The 22,189-nt window shown below is 45.8% G+C and overlaps 1 pseudogene across 1 annotated transcript in view; it reads left to right on the top strand.

Moving 5' to 3' along the window:
- Positions 1-22,189, top strand: part of LOC147659583 (ADP-ribosylation factor-like protein 13B) — a 283,841-nt pseudogene that overhangs the window by 200,201 nt on the left and 61,451 nt on the right. Inside the window, exons 5-6 of the transcript XR_015307207.1 lie at positions 10,038-10,143; positions 20,683-20,888. The product of XR_015307207.1 is annotated as an ADP-ribosylation factor-like protein 13B (transcript). The remainder of the gene's footprint in view (positions 1-10,037; positions 10,144-20,682; positions 20,889-22,189) is intronic.

Below are 22,189 nucleotides of genomic sequence, written 5' to 3'. Positions count from 1 at the left end.
TTTCTCAAGGCAGAAGTAATTGCCACCAGAAATGCTGGTTTGATGTTGAGGAGCTTAAGAGGACAAGAATGAAGCAACTCAAAGAACATTAATAAAGTAAGAACCAAAGTCAGGTCCCATTGAAGCATAATAAAGGCAGATAAGGGAAACATGATTTAAACCTTTACGGAACCCATTTACAATAGGAGACTTGAAGAGAGAGGGCTGATCTGGCAGCTGCAGAAAGGAGGAGATCACAGTTAAATAACCCTGCTAGGTTCCCATTGCAGAGCCCCGCTGGGCTAGAGTAGGGATACAGCAAATGAACCTGGGAAAGGAAAATAGATATGGAATCAACTTGTTTCTCAGCACACCATGTCACAAATGTATTCCAACAGCCCGAGTATAGCATCTTGGTTGAGGGACGCTGGGCATAGATAACATTTCAGACTTCGGGCGGATGGTCGAAAGCTGTCAACTGTTGCCACTCAATCCCCATGCATGAAGGCGGAGAGTTGACAGTTTCGGGTGGAGAATCCTCCCCTGCTGCTTTGCCAGAAGATCCTCCAGAAGGGGCAGCCTGATGGCCATACGCAACAGGTCAGGATACCAAACTCTCTGAGCCCAGTCAGGAGCAACAAGGATGACTAGGGCCAAGTCAATCCTGATCTTCTTGAGAATTCTGTGCAGGAGTGGTATGGGTAGAAAGGCATGCAGAAGACCTGAGCTCCACTCGAGATGCAAAGCGTCTCTGAGTGAAATCCGCCTTGAAAACTCCAGTATGTAAAACTGCTGAAATTGTAGGTTCTTAGTGATGACGAACAGATCTAACCAATACTCTACCCCCTGCTGAAAGAGACTGTGCACCACCTATGTTTGGAGACACCATTTATAATCCGCTTCACATTTTCAACTGAGTTTGTCCCCCCTGGCGTTCAGATAGCCCACCTGGTGTTGAACCACCAATGATATGCCCTAACGTTCCAGCCCTGTCCAGAGGTGCCAGGCATCTTGATAAAGGGTCCACAACCCCACCTGCACTGTTTGTTACAGTACCACATGGCAGTGTTGTTGTTCATGGACACATGCACTATATTTCCCTTGAGGGAGGGTAGAAAGGCTTTTAATGCCAGCTAGATCGCTCGTAGCTCCAATAGGTTGATGTGGAGTCCAGCTTCCACTGGAGTCCAGAGGCCTATGCTCTCCACCTCTTCCAGATGACCGCCCCATCCCAGAAGTAATGTATCTGTCACTACTGTCGGATCTAGTTGGGGTAGGGAGACAGGTCTGCCACTGACCCAATTGCTGTTTGTTAACCACCACTGCATATCTTTTGCAATTCCCTTTGAGATCTGGACAGTGTCGGAAAGATTCCCCAGATACTGTGCCCACTAGAACTTCAGGTCCCACTGCAGAGCCTACATATGCCAACAGGATGTGTCATAAGCAGGATACAAGGGGCCACAAGGCCCAGGAGCCTCAGAGTAAGTCTCACTGAACCCCATGATAAAGACTGAAACATCAATATCAGAACCTGAATATCCTGGACTCACGGTTTGAGAACATAAGCCCAAAACTGCATTATGTCCAGGACAGCTCTAATGAAAGGTAGCACCGGCGAAGGGGTCAGGTGTGGCTTCGACGCATTGATAGCGAACTCCAGCAAATGCAGGAGGTCTGCTGTAGTCACAGGTAGGACACAACTGCCTGTGACATGCCCACCTTCAACAGTCAGTCATCAAGATAGGGAAAGACTGTCACCCCTGATCTCCGCAGATGGGCTACAACCACTGCCAACACCTTGGTAAGCATCCAAGGGGTGCTGGTAAGGCCATAGGGTAGCACTGCAAACTGAAAGTTCTTGTGGCCTACCGTGAGTCGCAGGTAATGTCTGTGGGAGGCACAATGGGGATGTGGAAATAACGATCCTGCAAGTCCAAGCTACTATATATTCTCCTGGGTCCAGGATAGACAAGACTTGTGCAAACGTGAGCATTTTGAATTTCTCCTTTTTATGGGAGAAATTGAGAGGATGTTAGTCTAGGATAGGACAAAGGCCTCCATCCTTCTTGGGCACCAGAAAGCAGTGGAAATAGCAATCACAACCTACTTCTAACGCTGTCATCCTCTCTATGCTCCCTTGGCCAAGACATTTGATACTTCCTGGCAAAAGAAGGATAGATGGTCCTCCACCAGCCTGTAAAAAGTGGGTGGCATGAGTGGAGAGGCAGTCATGAAGGGGGGATAGCCCCTTTGGACAATGTGGTGAACCCAGTGGTAAAATTGCATTTACTTCCAGTGGTGCAGGTGATGGTGTATCCTGCCACGCACTGGTTGCCCATGATGATGATGGGATAACTGAACAACGATTTGGATGTAGAACTGTCGCACTCAAGGTGTATTGTGGTTTAAAAGTTGTTAAACAGGTGATTAGGTGCTAGATGAGTGCCTCCTTCTGAGTCTTGGAGGTGACTATGAAAACTGTTGTAGCGTCATTCCAGTCGGGAATGACGTCCTCACATGCACACTGAAAGAAATTTCCTTTGTAATTTAGTATTTTCAAAAGAAAGTTTTATTGAAGCATTTGATTCAATGGTTCTACAAAAATGCACTCAAAGCGGCGCAAGCCTCCTACTTCGAGGATCAAATACTAGCCGCAACCAACTCCGCAAAAGAGACTTACCGGATAGTCAAACTCCTTTCCAAAATACAGGAACCTCCACCCCCTCCTGACCTGGATGGCGCAAAATGCAACCAGATGGCCGATTTCTTCTAAAAAAAAATCGAAAAAATCCTGAACTCCCTCCCGCCTGCGACAACTGCACTAAAAGACTCTTCCCTCCCGGCCTCCCAAGACGCCCCAAGACTGCTTTCTTTCCCTCAAATTACTACTGAAACGTTCCTTAGTGTCTTGCACAAAGTCAAAAGCGGCGCCCCATCTGACCCAGCCCCGATCAGTAAACTTAAACAAGTTGCTTCCACCATAGCCCTCCCTCTCACTAATCTGATCAATGCCTCCTTCGAAACCGGCTCAGTCCCAGTAAACTGGAAAAAAGCCACGGTAAAGGCTCTTATAAAAAAACCACACCTTGATCCCTCTGACCCATCAAACTTCAGACCTATCTCTCTGCTACCGGCAATTAGCAAAATCGCCGAGAGAGTGGCAAATCAACATCTCTCCGAGTTCTTAGAGTCCAATCATCTTCTCCGCCCTACCCAGACTGGCTTTAGACCTGGACAGGGGACGGATACCGCCCTGTTAGCCGTGGTCGAGGAAGCAAGGGGCATACTGGACGGAGGAGGATCGGTGGCTGTGATCCTCCTCGACCTGAGTGCCGCCTTCGACACGGTGGACCACGCAACCCTTGTCCATCGTCTCGGGCTACTGGGAGTGGCAGACTCCGCTTTGGCCTGGATCTCATCCTTCTTGGAGGACAGGTCTTTTCAAGTAACTGACGGACACTCCATCTCCAGGGCTCATGCACTCAAATGCGGGGTGCCTCAGGGATCCTCCCTGAGCCCCACACTTTTTAATGTGTACATGGCTCCTCTCGAGGATGTTGTTAAACCTTTTGGGATCAAATCAATAATGTACGCCGATGATACCCAGCTCATCGTGTCCCTTAACCAACTTGACAACGCCCTCTCCAACCTGTCCAGCTGCCTGGAAAAAGTCCACCAATGGATGTGCGAATCCCGGTTAAAACTGAATGGGGAAAAATCCGAAATACTTCTTCTGGGAAACTCCAACAAAATACCCACCCCCATTCCCTGGCCACCATGCATGGGATCCCCTCCACCCCCAAAATCCGAAGTTAAAAGCTTGGGGATATGGCTGGACCAGGACCTCAGCTTCAAAACACAAGCGAGGAAAACCACGGGGACGTGCTTCGGCCTTCTGAAGATGGCACAAAAGATTCTCCATCTACTCCCCCCTCAATCCAGGAAGCTCTTGATGCAGGGGCTGGTGAACTCCAGACTGGACTACGGGAATGTCCTTTATCTGGGGGCCCCAGCCTCTGTACTCCACAGACTCCAATGTTCACAAAACGCGGCTGCAAGAATACTAACAGGAACGGCAGCAAGGACCTCTGCTAAGCCGGCCCTTAGAAATTTGCACTGGCTGCCAGTCAAGGAACGGGTCAACTTTAAGACCTTGTGCATGGCACATAAAATACTGCACAACGAAGGCCCCCCTATTCTTAGACCTCTTGTGTCCTTTCAACAATCAATTAGACAACTCAGATCGAACTCCCTTTCCCTTGCAAAAGTCCCCAGAATTAGAAAGGCCAGAACAGGTGGTTGCTTGTTCTCGTACAATGCTCCAAGACTGTGGAATGCCCTCCCACTCTCCCTGAGGCAAGAACAAAACCACCTTAGATTTAGGAAAAAACTGAAGACCCTCCTCTTCCCCTGAGCACTACCCCCCTTGATCGCACACTCTCCAGGATGATAGTTATCAGCGCCGGGATGCCCTAGGGTAGCTGAGCGCTCTATAAAACCCACAATCAAATCAAATCAATCAATGTTCATCCCGTTTTTTTCTCACACAATATCCGTGTTATTAAAGTTTTTGATACATGGCCCAATGCATTTCGGGCGTTCTGCCCTTCCTCAGGGGAACAAATTGAAATGAAAGCCCTTAGTATCGTCAAAAAACGCCAATCTGCACATCAAAAAGTTCAAATGTGATATTTCCGAAACCCTTCGGTTTCGGAAATTTCACATTTGAACTTTGACTACAGCTTGTGACCTATAGGACTATTTGATGTGCAGATTGGCGTTTTTTGACGATACTAAGGGATTTCATTTCAATTTGTGCCCCTGAGGAAGGGCAGAACGCCCGAAATGCATTGGGCCATGTATCAAAAACTTTAATAACACGGATATTGTGTGAGAAAAAAACGGGATGAACATTGAATCAAATGCTTCAATAAAACTTTTTTTTGAAAATACTAAATTACAAAGGAAATTTCTTTCAGTGTGCATGTGAGGACGTCATTCCCGACTGGAATGACACTACAACAGATGAAGGGGTAACTGAAATGGCTTGCAGTCTGCAGATGCCGGGGGTTGGGGGTTTGGACTGTGCTAACCCCTGGCTGCCTGACCTACGGGGTCTGTGGGTGCATGATCATTGGACAAACAGGGGCTGGGAAGCTTGTGTGTCTTGATGGCTGTGCAGGTAGACTATAAACTACAATCGGTTCTGTTCGGTAGACAGCAATTTCTTTGTAATTTTTTTATATTTGAAGAGATTATGGAAATGCACAAGAAACACACAGCAGGACCGCAGCCAAGAAAGGAGTGAAAGGCAAACTGGGGTTGGTGAAGGGGCCATGGTAGGGCCCAAGGACCTGGCCATAGCTTTGCTGTCCTTGAAGCACCCAAGCACTGAGTTCGCCTTGTCTCCAAAGATACCGGGGCCATCAAAGTGCATGTCCACAAGCGAAGTTTGGATATACCCTGAAAAGTCAGTTGTCCTCAGCCAGCTGTGGTGCCGTAAGGCCACCAATTAAGAAACTGCTCTGCCTAGCGAGTCGATCGTGGCCAGCCCACATCTGATTGTCAACTTTGCTGCATCTCTCCCATCAGCCATAGCTTGGGAGAGTATTTCCAGGCGCCCCTTCCGGGACCACAGGCAGCACCTGCGCAACTGAAACCCAAAGGGAATGTGTATAACAGCCCAAAAGGCATGCAGTGTTCACAAACCGCAATGCCAAACTGGCAGAAGAAAAAAAAATCCCCTAAGGTGTCCTGCCTATTGGATTTCCTATTCCGTGGGGCAGTAGGTAATGCGCCATGATTTACACAGAAAGTGGAGGCTTGGACCACCACGGTCTCTGATGTGGGGTGTTGAGTGAGGAAAGAGGGTTTCCCTGGGGTGGGGCGATGGGAGCAGGCAATTGTCCTGTTCACAGGAGCCCCTGTGCAGGGGTTGGACCAGGCCCCAACATGTCATCTGTAAGGGCTTCATTAAATGAGAAGAGCGGTTCTGAAGGGAGGACTCCCTGGTTAAGCACCTCTGTCAAGGCTTTTGTCTTGTCTGCCATGGAGGGCAAAAGAAGGTCAAGGGCCTACCTCCCTCCACACCACCATAGCCAGATGTGGCACCCTCCTCCGTGACCATGGTAGTAGGAGAGACCAAGCCAGTATCTGGGGAGGTGTTCAGTCTATTGACATCTGCCAATTTTTCACACCAGTCCTTATTCAGGTCTAGGGACAGGTATTCTTTAGGGTGTAGTTCCGTAGTTCGAGGGTCTGTGGTTCGGTGGTTCCGAACCCGTTCAATAAAGGTCGTCGGAAATAGACGATTTTGGTGTTAGCAGACCGCAAATCACGAGTGTGGTGTGTACGAGTGTTTTTGTCTTAATCGATCAATGAGAAACTACGTATTCAGGGATTTCGTTTGAACCCTCGGGTTTCATTTTGTGTACGGCAGTCATTTTGTGTGGTTGCCCTCACATAGGCCGATGACTGCGGCCGAGCGCGTCCTTGGGACACGTACACCTTAGCTGACTTCTGAATGACCTGGCCGAACTGACTCCCTTGCCCGAGGCTGACCTCGCAGAGCCAGTTCCTTGTTAAGCAGTTGGCCAGATAAAGATCAAAGAGTAGGACATTGCTGAGTTTACAGTACACTGCACCCAACTTTCTATCTTGCTTTTAATCTGTTTCTGCTCCTTCCTTTACGACATAATCACTGATTTGGGTTGAGGTTTTATGATGGGTTTGTCCGGCCTGATCCGAGAGGATATTGGAATGTGCTTGGTCATTTCTGGTGGGCTGGACAACAGAAAATGGGATTGTCATCATGCGCTACTTTTGAAATGTCACACTGTGATTGGTTAGTTTGTATGTAATTGATGCTACTTTGGAATGTGATTTTTTGGCATAAAAGACCATGCTCCGCTCATTGAAATTGTGCAGTCTCCAGCGAACCACCCGTGTTGTGCTTCGTAGATCTCTGTTCCTGGTTACAGCCAATAAACTTTGGTCTTGGACGTCATCGAGAAGTGTCCTGTGTCTCTGTTTGCCGAGGCAGGGGAATCGGAAGACTTCGAGCGTTTTCCCTGGCGCTGCTGGGTTCTAAAACCCGGTTCTTCAAGGGACCGGTGGCCCCTCCCAATCTTCCCCTAGTCCTAGCTCATAAGATTAGGGCTAAGGCTCTGGCCTAAAGGGAATGGCTCCAGTAGGCGTCAGAAGACACCCCTCCGGCTACATGTTGGGAATTGGAATGGGGACGGCGGCAACCGGACTATCGACAGAGGGACTGGCGTCAGGGAAGGTTCAGGTGGTATGACCGGCACCAGTTCGGATCCATCTGTAGATCCAAGGGCATCGAGGGAGACCCGCTGGTGGAGAATCAGTAGGGGCACCATCTGAAGCCATTGGGCCCAAATGCACTCCAACAGGAACACGCCGCCCAAATAGGAGGTGCATTTCCTCATAGAATTCTTGGAGATGGACAGGGGTCACTCCGGGAAACTCAGGGACGCGCAGATCAGCCCAGGTGCAGGTCAAACCATGGAGCCGGCCCTCGGGTGATGACACTCCATCGTCTCGTCAGATGACTTTGATGGACGGGGTGAAGTCAAAGAACTCTTTGAGTTCATGCTCTTTTTCTTTTTGTGGAACTTATCGGAGTGGGACGACTTTGACTGCGATGAAGATCTATGGCCGTGCGACTGATCCCAGAACCTTCCACTCGAACGGGAGCAAGACTATTGTGGCATCACATGTCGAGTACCAAGGAGCTTGAGGGATCGCTCCCTCAAGTCCTTGGGGTGCATGGTGCGGCAGTAGACCCATATCTTGGCATTGTAGTTGCTCTCAAGGCACCAGAGCAGGGACGAATGATACCACCTACCGGCGCGCAGGGTTACTGCTCACAAAAAGTTTCTGGATCCAGTCTGATGCCCGGGGATAATTCTAAGGTAAGGATTCTGTGGCTAGAAGTCTCTATCAGTTATCAAAGATTCTTTAATGAATAAACAAGTATTGGCAAATCCAATAGGTCTTGCCTTTAGAACCCATTGGCTTAGCCAATGGTCTTTAGCCATGATGCACAGCACCCCAAAAGGTTATGTACTTTAAATTAACTTTATGACATCTGGATAAGGTTATATGGGAAACAGCTGTCCATTATGATAACTGCTATTAAAATAGAGTATACAAAATTCCCCCAAAACATATTCAGATATAGTATTAGGGAAATGGAAAATGAGAGGACTGATGATGGTTGAGATATATTATTCTGCACCAGAAGTGCAGTTTTGTTGAAGGACTATGCTCCTGTTCTCCTACCACTTCACAGAGGTTTCTCCTAGACTAGATTTTCTAACTATTGGCTCATATACACTAGTAATAGATAGACTATGCATCCCTACGGTTTAGAAGTCACATATATCTGAGCTATTTTCATAATTTCCACTGATAAACACGTTTCCTCTCACATACATAGCCTAAACATACGTAAACGTCATACTTTGCACCTAGTTTTGTGAATCAGGCCATATTCATATTAAGCAACAGTACAAATATATCAGTTGGAGCAGATATAATTAGTGGTGTATTTGGCAATTTCTGATTTTGTTTGATACTGTTGCTCTTTTATAGTCTCCACATTTAGTGTGGATTACGATTTACAGAGAAGCACCCCTGGAATGATCTCATAATTCTGTCCCCTGCAATCAGTCCTGCCTCCCCCGCTCCACAAATCTTTGCCAAAAAGTATTTAGGGGTCGGAAACTTGCTTGGCGCGGGCGGGGGAGTTAGTGCAAATGAGTTTGAAGATCTTTGGTCCACACAATGGTGTTGAGTTCTCTATGCAATGTTCCTACTCCTGTGACTGCTGCACACAATATCCTGGTCTGTATTATTATTTCAGAAGGGACATGAACTAGAGGTCCATACTGCAGTCTACATTTTGGAACTGCCCCAAGAGTGATTGTAAAAAAGGCCTCTTTTTACATGTTTACCCCCATTTTATTTTTTGACTGATGCTACTTGTTTTGACTCTGTGCAATGGGGCTCTGCTAACCAGATAGCTGTGCATGTGCTCGGATGCCTAAAACATGTGAATTGGCCAAATCCACATCTGGCACACTTGACTTACTTATAAATCCATAGTATATGTTACTCGTGTAGGCAAGGCTTGGAAGTTAACTGTCACTAGGGAACTGAGAAAAAAGGTAACTCTTCGGCCAAGACAAACCCAGTCTTTGTAACCAACTGGCAATCAACCACGGTTGGCCTTATATTTTATCTTTGCCCCGTTCTAGGGCGACCAGTCATGCACAGTTGGGATTTTTATTGTGTTGTGTATTTAAATTTGTAACTGTTTTGGAACTTCTAAATGCTTTACATTTTTTCTTAAGTTAACCCCGTCTGTTCTGTGCCATTGCTACCAGAGTATGAGCTTAGATTTAAATTGCTGAACCCTTTACTGGACCAAACAAGAATAGTGACATTATTACTTGTGGTGGTATACCATCCACCCCAACTAATAATCCACTGTGTGACACTTGATCCCTGTATTTAACGGCTCAAAGAGCAAATATGATGGAATAAAATGCACAGAGAGTAATTACCAGTGGTTACAATTAATTTAAACATCAAATGTATTGGCTTTGGTTTTCCTGGTAAAAACAAGTTTTCCCAAGGCAAAAAGCTGTCAAAAATGTGTCAGGATATGAGTATAGTGAGAATGTAATCAATACGTTGTGTTAGAAGTGGGTAAATAAGAGCAAAGGTGACTAACAGTGTAGCATACAGATGAAATAATATAAAGCATATCCCTGCACAGCCTCAACCTGGAGCCTTCAGCTGGGTCTTCACCCAGGAACAACAGGGAATATAGTAATATAACTATCAGTACAGGAACACTGACCATACGCTGCAAACATTGTTATTCACAGAGATGTGTTCTAAAGCCAGAATGGGTTTGTCGCTTTCCAATGCTTAGGTGTGAGAGGATGAAATGAGTTTGGTACAGCATGACGAAGAAATATGCATACTTGATGGTCACCTTTACCATGTTGTGTTCTTTATTCTAGACTTGCAAACAAGCAAGACAAGTCAAGCACTCTGCTCCCATCAGAGCTTATCGAGGCTCTATCCCTGGAGAAGCTGGTGAATGAGAACAAATCTTTCTGCCGTATTGTATGTATATGGAGCAACCCTCCTGCCCACTATAGAAACAAACTAATATGCACATGGGCTGCCCTGGACGTTTGCAAGGAGGTGGTGATGTTCACATAACTCATTGCGGCATATTCATAAGCCCCTTTCGCCAATACAACGATGGCACTAGAGGCCTTGCCTTATTTACAAGGCGGTGTTAAGCCACTTAACTTGGCTTAACGCTGCTTGTAAATAAGGCACCCTTTCACGCTGTGTTTTGCATGAAAGAGGAGGGCAATGGGGGCTGTGGTGGGTGTTCTACCGCAACATCCATCGATTTTGACACTGTCCCCTATTTTCAAGGGCAAGGGAAAACTTGTTCTTAAACAGGTGAAACAAGGAGAAGTGCTCTAGTTCTCTTTGTTTTTGCTGTTTCCATGTTTGCTGCCTTGTGCAGCACACATAGAAACAGCAAATTGCCTATGATTGTTTATGTGCAGCAAAAGTAATGGACTGCGAGATACTGAAACACTCATATGTACAATTCTTTTGATATTCACAAACTACGTGTAAGTAGTAAGTTTATGACTGCGGAAAATCCGCAATTGGGGCTGGGAACTCTGCACGCAAAAAGATGGGCTTATCCTATCTATTTATGTGCAGAGTCTCCCTCCCCCCTGACTGCGGAGTTCTCTACAGTCGTAAACAAGGCTTACAGTCTTGATTCCACATCATACCTCTTTGATCCACCACTGTAGACTCCTTCCTAGAGAAAACAAGTGTGAAAAGAGCAGGTTTTTTTCATATTTGTTTTCTCTCTTTCTCTTCCACTTTCCCCTTTTTCTGTCTTTCTCTCTCTTGTTCTCGGTCAAACTCAAAGATTAAATCTAAATTCTGGGTCCCAAAAATGAGTGCTGGTGTGCCTTACCTGCAACCACCTTCTCATATTAAGCACTAGAAACACTATTCGAAAGTCTCTATGTATATTGTTCTTCCAATAAGACATCAGTGTACAAACCAATTGCCAAAACACATTGTATTCTTCCATCTGTAGTGATGATAACCTTCAGGTTATCTCACATAAACAAGGCAACATAAAACATCGTAGGGCATGTTAATTGAAAAGAGTTTGACAGTCATCCACCCCCGCTACATATTGTCACTTGTAAAATGCTGCTTAACCTCGTACTTGTATCAGTTGTATGGATTGGTGTGTTCTGCTGTTACAGTATACACGCACTACTTTCTTTCATTCGGCCTGAAGTCATAGTTTCTGAAAGTAGGTGTGTGGATGGTGCTGAAGCACTCCCAAAATAACCATGCTGGAGTTCAAAGATAAATGAGCATTAGAGAGGACTTAAACATTTTTTTTTTCATATCACATTTTCAGTATGTTTTAAGACATAGGTCAAATGTCAGCCTAGTCTTCTGATAAATTGCTGCTTATTCTTTTAACATGGAGATTGATGTCTCATTTCATTTTGTTTCTCTTACTGGTAACCATGAGGATTTTGTAAAGTGTATGTGACAATCTTGCTGGTGTGACAGGAAAGGCTGTAGGATGTGGTTTTCTTCTAAAACACAACAAATGTGAAATACCTATAAATAAACTGTACACATTTAAAAAAAATATATAAACAGGAGAGTGTGAAGTGTGATGAAACAAAGATTTTAATAAGAACAAAACAGACCAGGACACTTTACTTGGTGATGTGCAAATGATAAATATTCACTGAAGCCTGACTTCCACACATTATCATTTGTGTGTTACATACTTTTATTAGTAAAACGGTATGTCTGTTCAAACTTAATGGCCATTTAAATGGAAAATGTGCCTTTTTACATGATAGTGCTCTGCTACACAATGCTTTAGTTATATATTTGTGACAGTGTGCTCCTAAATGCAACACCAGCTGTACACAACAATCTACAGCAGTCACACATAGGTCATGCATGACCTATTTGCCTGTAGTAGGGGGGAGTTAGACTTTGAGGTATTGTCACGCACAAGACAAGGCACGAAGACAAGAGGGGTTGCCATATTAGCAAAGAAAGGGGGAGGTCAGAGTCATGAGGAAAAAAGAGAATCAATGGGGAAGATGGGTGATGGTGGAGGGGGAAACGGATGCGGGGAGGTGTACAATAGTTTCAATTTATGGTTCTACAGATGACGAACCAGATATTTTTGAATTTCTAGATGCAGAATTGTCACTGTGGCCAGAACCAATAATTTGCTGTGGGGACTTCAATATTAATGGTATGGATGGGCTAGGTATATCAGGGGGGAGTGTATATAGGGGAAGAAAGAAGAAGACTTGTCATTCTATTGGAAATCTAGCACGAAATAATGCACTTGTGGATTTATGGGCCCAGAATAACCCACCGGGTACAGGGAGCACGTATTATTTAGCACCCCATAGGGTTGTGGCTAGGCTAGATTATTTTCTTATCTCAAGCTCCTTGGCAAGCTGTAGTCAGTTGGTAAGGATACCAAGGATACTATCAGATCACAACCCGCTCATTTTAATGCTAGCTCTCAGTAATAAAATGAGGAAGCAACACACGTGGACCTTTGAGAGAGGGCTTCTTAGGGAGGAAGGCTATGTCGAGCATATGCAGGACTGGATTGCAATTTTCTGGGAGATAAATAGAGGAACGGCTCCTGCAGGTATAACTTGGGACGCGTTCAAGGCTGCAGTAAGGGGGGAAATGCTGAGCTACACTTTGCATAGGGACAGGCTGGAAAGGAATAAGATGGATAAAAGGATTAAAAAACTGGCGGATCTGGAAGAACTACTTATTGGCGCTATAATCAAGCAGGATCCGTTAGAGGACATCTTATTAAAGATGGAGATATCTAAGGCAGAAGCAAGCGAAAGCATAGCGAGGAAGGCTGCGGGGAATTATCTCTCTAAGAAAGAAAAATGCTATGAATATAGCGAGCGGATTGGACATTTGCTAGCAATTAGAGCAAGGCAAAGCTCGGCAATGGGAGAAATAAAAGAAATTAAGGATGGGCTAGGTGGGGTTGTAAATAAGGTGGAATAAGTTAGAGAGGTCTTCAGGAACTTCTATGCAACACTATATGATCAGGGTCCCTCTGTCACTGATGCAGAGACTTTGGAATATCTATCCGAAATGCCACATCCAGGACTGTCAGGTGAGGGGAAAGAGGAGCTAGACCTGCAGCTAACTATGCAAGAAATTCAAGCTGCTATGAAGAAACTTCCCCCTGGAAAAGCTACAGGCCCGGATCAAATCCCAGGAGAATTTTATAGAACTTTCTGGGAGGTGTTGGGGAAGGATATGCATGAGACCTTTGGGAAGGCACAGTTAGGGCTCTCTGTTCTACACTCCTGGGCTGGGGCAGACATTATAGTCATACTTAAAAAAGATAAGCCGCCACTAGACCGGGGGTCCTATAGGCCAATTACGCTCATGAAAGCGAATGCCAAAATTGTTTCTAAATCACTGGCACAAAGATTAGGTAGGGTTATTGAGAGTATGGTCACTAGTACACAGCATGGGTTTATCCCAGGGAAGGGGACCACTCAACATACAAGGCAAATGATTACCATCTTGGATGCCGCCGGGGTTGCAGGGGACCCTGTCGCGGCTATTTTTCTCGATGCAGAGAAGGCTTTCGACAGTGTCTCCTGGAACTACCTGTGGAGGGTGATGGCCTGATTTGGCATTGGCCAGGGGTTTATCAAAGCAATTCCCGCCCTATATATTGAACCAACGGCTAGGGTTAGGATCAACAAAGGCTATACTGAGGTAGTACGAATAAGGCGTGGGACGCGACAGGGTTGCCCTGCCTCTCCCCTTCTGTTTGCCTTATACCTGGACCCTTTACTACGTAGGCTGGTAGGCAACAATAATATCCTCCCTGTTAAGCTGCACCGTATGGAATACAAGGTATTTGCCTACGTGGATGACGTGGCAATTATTACACCGGACCCAGGGAGGGCTATTATGGAAAATGAGCAGGAGGCAATGCACTTTGGGGCAATTTCAGGGTATTCAATTAATAAGGGGAAGACACAGATAGTGCAAAATAACATCACAGTACATCAGGATGCTAGGGTGGTCCCAGAGGCAACTTATTTAGGGATAAAGGTGACTGCGAATCGAGACAGGCTGATCGAGATAAATATGGAGCCTTTAATAGCAAAAGTGAAGAAAAACACTGAAAGAATACACAACCTGCATCTAACTCTAATGGGCCATATAAACGTCATTAAAATAGTCACATTTCCCAAACTCCTATACATTTTTAGAGCTATTCTCCTTTTCTTTGATCACTCATGGTTTTCCAAAATAGAATTAATCCTTAACAGACTTATATGGGCACAAGGAAAAACGAGGAGAGCGTATCGGTACATCACACTCCCGAGAGGGAAAGGGGGCTGTGGTGCCCCAGATTTAAGACTTTACTACTGGGCGGCAGCCCTACAGTACTTTCAGGGGATGATAGGGGGAGGAGGGGTAGAGCATGGGGGTAACGGACCTATTTTCAAAAATGTATATAGTGCACTGTTGGGGGGAGATGCTGCGAACGGCTTTTTAAACACAATTGATTTCAGCTACTTTAAGCATACAAGATTTTAGACTTTGATGGCAGCGTATAAGGCGTGGATGGCAGTCTCAAAAAAATTAGAGTTGGGAAGGTACAATAGGTATACACGTCTATATACAAATCAGTCACTTCCTGGGGATATTTGTAGGGATTCAGTTATGAGAGAATGGGAGGAAAAGGGTATTAAGAAAATAGGAGACCTGTGTGATCAGGAAGGTATCCTCCAGTTTCAGGAGTTACAAACAAAGCATAAGTTATCTGGTAGGAGTGTTTTCAAGTATTTACAGCTGAGAAGCTACTTTATGAACAAACAGGGAGGCACACTTGGGTTTTGGCAATGCCAGATAATTGAATATATAGAGCGTAGCCAGCATTGTATGATTCGGCAGCTGTATACAGAACTATATTCACTTAAAAAAGACGATAGGGAAAAATTTGCTATAAAATGGGGGCAGAAAAAGGCTCCTCGCAAGAGAATTTCAAGATTCCTTAGATCTAGGATGTACTGTGTTATGCTCAGCAACACTACAAGCACAGCACTACAAAACGCTGTTCTCGTTATATCATACTCCTGCTAGAATAGCACAATGGGGGGCACCTCTGGAATAATTTGCCCGCGCTGTGATTCAACCAATGCTGATATAGTTCACATGTTTGTGGAATGTCCGCCATTGTACTCATTAAGTATTGAAGTACCGATATCACCGGAACTAATATTGCTTGGGCTGATGGAGGAGGGAGAGGGTCAATCCATAGAGTTTCTGTTTGTTGCTATGGCAGTGTATCGAATCTGTATTGCAAAAGCTTGGCTTGATAGAGCTCCTCCAACTTTTCAAATCTGGTTTTCTACGCTACTTTCTATGTATAATCTGGAGAAGGCAATATATGACAGGAAAGGGTGGAGAGCTAGAGCGCTGGGGGAGAAGATATGGCACCCTATAGAGCGATGGAAGCGGGGAATGGTTAGCACTGATATAGCGGAGGTTTTAGATGTACATACTGCTTAGAAGTTATGGATAGAGATAATGTAATAAGAAGCCCAAATGCTTATGAATATGTTTATGTTTACGCCCATAACTATGGCTCAGTAATCTTAAAGGTCGTAAGGAATTGAAGGTGCATGTATAAAGATTTGATTACAGAATGTCTAATGTAGGAACAGGATATGTTATAAACCATATAAGTGTGCTGTAACATTTGGTGGTATATGTTGAAAATATAAAAACTTTAATTAAAAAAATAAATTTAACAAACAGCTGTATTCTACGTCCTACCACTCTTCTTCTGAATAGACGTGGCTCATTTGCAACCCTTATTATTTGTGTGGCACTTGGATTTTTCACAACCTCTGAGTTCTTTGATGTTAAATTGATGTCAGCACCACCACTCTAAAACTTTTTCGACAGTAGCAGCTGCTATGGAGCAGTAGTGGTGGGCGGAAAGGGAGGGGTTGAAAAAAAGAAAAGGAAAAAAAGAAAAATCCACCTACCTGCCGGCTACCGCCTCTCCTCTGTCCTTTTCAGTCGACGAAGGACACAAGAAGCACCCGGCTCCCAGACTCCTCTAAGTCAATCACGACGCTGCTGTCACCAGCATGACAGCAGCGTCCTGATTGTTCTGAGCGGCCTGGTTCAGTGCTCAGACAGCAAGTGGAAGGCTGTGCATGTTCCGTGGAGAAATGCTAAGTGGAAAAATACTAAATGAGCATGACTATTTGGCCACCCAAGAAGGCCGGCCAAACCGTCATGTGCACTTAGAAAGTGACCACCACTCATCCCCCTGCTCTGTGGGCAGCCCAGCCCAACACCTAAACAGAGCCTCTACGGAAAAATAAAATAATAATAACATGGTGTTATTATCATTTTATTTTTCCTGTGGGGCGACGTTTCCCAGTCTTTGCAGAGGAGCCGCTGCTGATGTTCGAGCACCACTGCCTGCAGTCTAAACAGATATCATCACAGAGCTAGGGTTATTTAGCATAAGAGAGGAGGAAATCACATGCTGCTGCTGCTTTCATCTGCTTACTAAACCAACCAGAGCTGTTGTCTTCCAAAACTGTCCAACGGCCATGTTAGCTGCATCTAGAAGAGTGCACCCCTGGAGAAATAAATACCTGATGGGATAAATGACCAGTAGGGCCCTGGACCAAACCAAGACCTGCTCCCCCTTTTGTGATCTTACGTCACCCTGTCATAAGTAGGTTCATATTAACATTGTCTGTGGTTGATGTCGCACTGTCTGTGTCATTCATGATCCCTTCACTGTTTACCACCTTCCTCGAGTTCGAACAGTAACCTGAAAAACAAGCATTGGCATAGCCAATAGTGCTCGCCTTTGGGGCCTTATAAGTGTTTAGCCATGCAACAGTTGATGTTGTTGCACTAAGGCTATTGTGCTGCATAACTAAATACTTATAAGGTCCCAAAAGCGAGACCTATTGGCTATGCCAATGCTTGTTTACATTACTACTGGCAACCCTGTCTAATGTACTGATGTGACCATAGCTGGTAACCTCACATACAGTGGCCACTAATGTAATCTAGTCTAGTGTGGTCACTACTACAACACTAATAATATTAGTAGCTTGCCCTGATTTTCATGTAAAGTAAGCAGCCCTTGTTATAGAAAAGATTGGAGATCCCCGGATTAGCCAGTGCCATCCAGACCCAGCTGCTTTTGTTCATTCCAGGCTGGCTTGGATGGTATTTCACCACTTCAAAGCTGTAAGTAATGCTGTGCCTGGGGTGGTAAAAACTTTAGTAATTTGTCAGCCCGGGGGCACTAGCCTGCAACTTCCTTTGACAGCCCCTCAGGTGTCAATTTCAGACTCATAGTGGGTAGCCTAGCATTGGAAGAGGGTCAGATTTGGCATCAGGCTTAAGGTTAGCACATATAACGTAAGACTTGCGGAGAACTCCATAGCCAAGGGATATGAATTTCACCTGTTTTCCGATGGGTGGTTCTCAATAACCGATCCTATGCCTCTGAAACTTGCCATGGGGAGCGTGATCACATCCATATTATTTATGTAAATTAGCCACACCAGTCGCTTTGGTGGGTAACTCGCAGTGCCTGCCTTGCCAATGGCGGGGAAGTTAGAACAGCTCTCGAAGACATGACACCACTGAAGGCAAGCATAATACCAACTAACAAACCAGCAAAGCTAGAGTCTGATAAGCATATTTGAGTATATGGAGAGCCCTCTATGGGACGTTGGAGATAAACAGGCTGTCGCTGTAGGTCTTTGAAGCATACAATACATCCAACAACTGGACTTTATTGAAGAAAGTTGCTTTCTTTATACAGCGCATAATCTGGCATACCGGGGTAGTGGGCTGACTGGGCACAATCAATACCATTGCAGCGTTTCGTTAACAGACTTTAGTCTGTATTTTACGAGATGTAGCCTGGGGTATGTGAATAAGAAATAGCCATTTTTGCCGCAAAAAGTCCTGGAAAATCATTTGACAGTGGCTTATGTGAGAAATGAAAACAAGGGTACATCCCACATTCAAATTCATCCATGCCTACTTCAAAGCCTAAACATGACTATTTGGTCACATGGTGTGATCCTGGCCACACCTGGTTTCCATGTAATGCCAAAAAACAAAGCCTCGAGCCATCAAATCAAGTGTTATACGCTTTCCCTCGCATTCACAGCTGCACATTTCGCAACATCAGGGGCGGCCTTAGACATGTGCAAGCTGTGCACCTGCACAGGACCACCAAGCCCCAGGGGCCACCACGACAATATATATCCTTAATATAATAATCCTCTGAAGGTGGTTAGATATTTGCGTGGTGGCCCCTGGCAGGGTTTTGGCAGCCTCCGGCTCTGTTCCGCTTCCAAACACCCTGACCACCCCCCCCCCCCTCTTCACTGGCCTCCGCACACTTCCCCACCCGGACCCCATATTCCGGGGCCCCCTACCTACGCTCCCTGCCCAGGGCCGCCATGAGCCTAGAGCCGCCCCGGGCAACATACACCTGGCCGCATTAAAGTAATTAATATCTAAACGTGTAATATATATTTTTTCATAAACTGGCTCCTGCTATCACCCACGTAATGCAAAGCATTGCAAAACTGGCGCATGCACTTAAAACCCATTTTAGTTTTGGCACCAACCGCGCGAACGTGAAAAAGGCAGCTGCGTGTGGTTCCCACGAGCAGAAGGCTGCCAGGGGGTCACGCGCTGAAACCTCCGAGCCAAATGACATGCAGGAACCCACAGCATTTCCGCAGCTGTCGCGCGAGCCAGCATTGTTACAGAGCGTGATGTGAGGGAAGGGGGGAGCGAGTGCGCTCTGTGAATTCTACCCCCTCCAGGCTGGAAGAATGCACCCCGAGCCTGCGTTATTGGAGAACGGAGAACCCCCCCTACATCCACTGCAGGCCTCCTGGAGACCGGACAGGGGGCACTACAGGAACAAAACACCAGCTGCCTCTGTCCACAGAGTACACAGCACATGTGTCTATGTTGGGAGCTAACTAAGGTCACTTTTATGTTTGATCTCCATCAAAACACTACACACTGACTGGTATTTACGGTGCAGTTAACAGTGGCATGTTTGCCTGGTGTCGTTTTGCTTTTTATGGCTGTTTGCTGTTGGTGCTTCTGTTTTTCCAATATAACAAGTACAAGCGCGCACACCTCGCGCGGCAGCAAGGGGAGGGTTAGAGAGGGGGGCCTGCACGATTCCCTTACGGGAGCGAGCAGCAAGGCATTATAATTGATAACATAGGGAATCGCCAAACGTGCACGCGTTGCCATTAAAGGCAATGGAACGTGTGCACGTTTTTGGGGCGAAAAAGGGAACCGATAGCTGCGTAGGCGAGACCTAAAAAAAGAAAAAAACTGGTGGTAAACACAACACAGATTTTTGCTCCCAAGTTCCTTACAGTCCTGACTGCTGCCTGGGAAGGGGACATGTCTTGGGGCCACCAATGTAACACCATGCTGTATCTGTATCATGTGTACATTGGAGCATATTTCGAGTATATAAGGAAACCCTCCTGATTTAGGCAGAAGATTTACACTTTTGTAAGCTACACATAAAACAATGTTGCCTTTTACCTGCGTAAACTTCCTCTACCCATAGTGCAAAAAAAGAAAAAATGGTGGTACTCAAATTATTTTAACGCCTCCTCCGGGGTAGTAAGCACTATATAAATTACATTTATTTTGTGTAAATATAGGGGGAGACCAACACATCTGACATTCTTACAGTGCATGCAAATGTCCTAAACAGAGCCTCAACAAAGTGAAAAGCTGCCTCACTTAAGTATGTGTGAAGTCCGAACAAAGTTTGAGCCTTTGTTTCCCCTCCGCTTCATTTCCATCAGGTGTGAGGCTCTTGACTGCTCCCAGCCAAGAGATTTGAACAAAAGGGGGCCTGATGACCCCTCAAATTTGGCCTTTGTTTTGGGCCCAGCAGGAATCTTAAATATGAAAGCCCTGTCCCTGCCTGCACATTGTTGCTTGTTGCTGATGGAAAGCAGACAACGTGCAGGCGCTGCTGAATGTGTCCCTGTGTTTGGAAAGTACACCGGGACGAGTTCAGCATATTATTAAGTGGGGCCCAACTTCTTGGCAGGGTGGACAGCGTCCACCCTGTGAAAATAGTGGGTGGACGTCGTCCACCGTTGTGTACCCCCAATTCGTGCCCTGACCATACCTACCTCTGGGTTTAAATAGGCATACTGGTATAGTAAGAAGTGCAGTTATCCGCAATGTCTGTATGTTCCTGTCTGTCCGATAGCTAGTGGAAATGCTTAATTTAGACACAAAACAACAAGAATGAATTCTGTTCTTTTGTCAATGAAATGTAGGTACCCCCTGGAGTCCCACATTGTCTGTCACCTGAGTGACAGCCTGGCCTAGTCTTGCATTCGAGTATCTTCCGGTTAAATCATGCAAAGTCTGTCAGGTTTTGCGTTAGTGTTAGCTTTCTATGTTGTCATAAATTTCTGATAGCCACAATCTGTTTCTCCATTACAGGAGCCCTGTGCAGCTGCAACGGATTACTGCAACAACTATGATTGGGTTGTCCTGAAGGCTGTCCGCTGGCTCCTGTTCACCATAGCCATTAACTACACTACCCTGAACCTGCGTGTGCAGCATGATGCCTCAGAGCAGCAAACACTTCCATCTCAGGAACAGCACAAGAAGAAAGATCTCCCGCGCAGCAGGGTTCGAGCAGAAAAGTGAGTAGCTGCTCCAGAGTTGACAGAGGTAGCTATGTAGTATCGCGTCCATCAATTTTGGAAGCTGGGAACCCTGCTGTTAAGAAATTGGACTATTGGTTGAGGGGAATGAAACCCTACTCGACCAGCAGACACAATCCTTCTCTGGGTGAAGTCAGAAGCAAACCCCAAATAGACCTGTGCTTAAACCTCTGGTAGCTTGGCACAAAAGCTGTCAGTATTAATTTAGAGGCAATGTGCAAACTATTTATGCAGCCCTTCAATTAGTAATAAAATAAAACACAACACAAGAAAAATCCCTCACCAATTTCGAAAGAAAGATGAATATTTAATAAACATTTTAAGACCAAACTGACAGAAGTCCAATCAGTAGAACCAGAGTTATGTGATTTTGAAGGTTGAAGTGAAAATAGCGCCAAAAAGCACAAAACGGCAAATGTGGAAATCTGCTCGCACCTGACAGTCACAAGTTCAGGCCAACCGTGATGGAGAAATGAGAAGTCCTGCATCGGATACGAACCACGTGGTGGTCCTGATGCAGAAAGGGGAGGTGATGCGTTGTGCAGCAGCTCTGTTACAAAGTTTCTGGTCGGCGATGCCTTGTGCTGTGGCTTTGATGCATCGATTCTTCTGGGACCACAGCTGGGGCTGGAAGAGCACCTTCAGATGCACTTCCAAGGGTCCAGAACTGGGGTGGAACCACTTGGGAGGGCAGGGGTCACACCTGGCAAATCTAGGTTCTGATGGAAGATGGAGGAAGCCTGTTCTCCCCCTTAGGCTTCTTATCAGGAGACCAGCCAACTAGAGCTTCGAGTCACTCTGGTGGTCCAAGGTTCAAGTCGAAAGTCAAGTCCTTCACTCAGGCAGGAGGGTAGCAGGGCAGCACAGCAGGGCAGCAGAGTGGCAATCCTTCTTGCAGCTGAGCAGCACAACAGTCATTCTTCTGAGTCTTCCGTAAGTCCAGATGTGTACGGAAGAGTTGGGGGTCTGAGGTCCAATAGTTATATCTGGTGCCCACTTTGAAGAAGGAGAAGCGTCTAGAGGTTCCCACCCTTTGGAGGTACCTGGGGTTCCCTACCTCCCTGCCCTGTCCCCAGATTGTCTGGGATCACAGTAGACTTGTGCCAAACCCTTTTGTGAGAGTGGCCAAGCAGAGCCTATGTGATGTGTAAGTGTGCTAGGTGACAGCTCCTACCCCTCATTATTTCGGAGTGGCCCATCCTGCCAACACATACCTTCTCTTTGTCTCACTGTGTGGGAGCAATACACAAAGATCAACTGCCAAATACACCTAGTCATAT

Source organism: Lissotriton vulgaris, unplaced genomic scaffold (assembly GCF_964263255.1).
Source record: "Lissotriton vulgaris unplaced genomic scaffold, aLisVul1.2 SCAFFOLD_2400, whole genome shotgun sequence".
Classification (NCBI taxonomy): Eukaryota; Metazoa; Chordata; class Amphibia; order Caudata; family Salamandridae; genus Lissotriton; species Lissotriton vulgaris.
The sequence above is the reverse complement of the archived record's forward strand: the minus strand, read 5'-3'. Positions and strand labels throughout refer to the sequence as shown.